Source organism: Charadrius vociferus, unplaced genomic scaffold (genome assembly GCF_000708025.1).
Source record: "Charadrius vociferus isolate BGI_N301 unplaced genomic scaffold, ASM70802v2 scaffold239, whole genome shotgun sequence".
NCBI lineage: Eukaryota > Metazoa > Chordata > Aves > Charadriiformes > Charadriidae > Charadrius > Charadrius vociferus.
In genome coordinates, this window is record NW_009649928.1 from 118,666 (window position 1) to 119,661 (window position 996).

The 996-nt window shown below is 43.7% G+C and overlaps 1 protein-coding gene across 1 annotated transcript in view; it reads right to left on the reverse strand.

The window, feature by feature from the left end:
• TBX2 (T-box 2) overlaps positions 1-996 on the reverse strand; it is a 24,230-nt gene that overhangs the window by 14,264 nt on the left and 8,970 nt on the right. The gene's annotated exons all lie outside the window — the stretch shown is intronic.

The following is a 996-nucleotide window of genomic DNA, read 5'->3' on the forward strand; positions in this document are numbered from 1 at the left end:
CGGCTGCGGGAAGGCGGCGGGAATGAAACAGGCGAGAGCCGGCAGGACTTCTCCGAGTAGTTTTTTTATTGAAAGATGTGAGAATTCATCAAAACTGAACAGACAGATACCCGAGTAACCAGCACGTTGCAAATCATGTATCTTTTTTATTTTAAAACAAATATAGAGCACAGTCCTGTGATATTTAAATTTATTATACTTTTTTTTTTGTTCTGGAGTGAAAAATAAAAACCTGAGGTTTATTCCTGCATTCTCTATACCCCGCACTGTAGCGATATTTTCGTTACGATTTGGATTCTTTTCTTTTTTTTTTTTTTTTCTCGCAAAAGTCCGTTAGAGAATTGAACTCTTAGTTTCAATGACTCCAAAAATTGTTTTACCGGTGGCACATGATTGTCCTAGAGAACAGGCGGGATAAACAATATTTTAAAACACAGTTAAAGAAACCGATATCTCCTTCAATCACAAAGAGCTAAATAGTTTTCATTTACAATATATATGTTCATGTAAAATGAAAAAAAAAACAAAACAAAACAAAACAAAAAAAACTTAAATGCGATGAGTTAACCTCTAAATATTATGTACACACCAATGTACAACTCTGAATAAATTAATACCAATTTGCATATTCTGGGATCCTTATAGCTTATTTACACAAATTACTATTTATTTCATAAATATCTGCCCGGGTACCCGCGGGGCTCCCCCCGCCGTACCAGCTCTGCGCGGCGGTGGCTGCCGAGGCGGTTCGTTTCCCATGTTTCATTTCTTATTTCTTTTTTTCCTTTTAATTCTTTTTGTCTCCCCCTCGCCGCCCCTCGTACAGATGAGGTTTCAGCCCCGCTCACTTCCCCGGGGCCGGGGCTGGGACCGGGACTTGGGGCCGCCCCATCCATCGGGTGCCTCCGTGCCGGATCGTCCCCCCCCCGCCCCGAGAGGTGCCCAGTGCCCGGAGCAGGGGAGCGGAGGGACCGGGGAGGGGGATCCGCGGCCTCA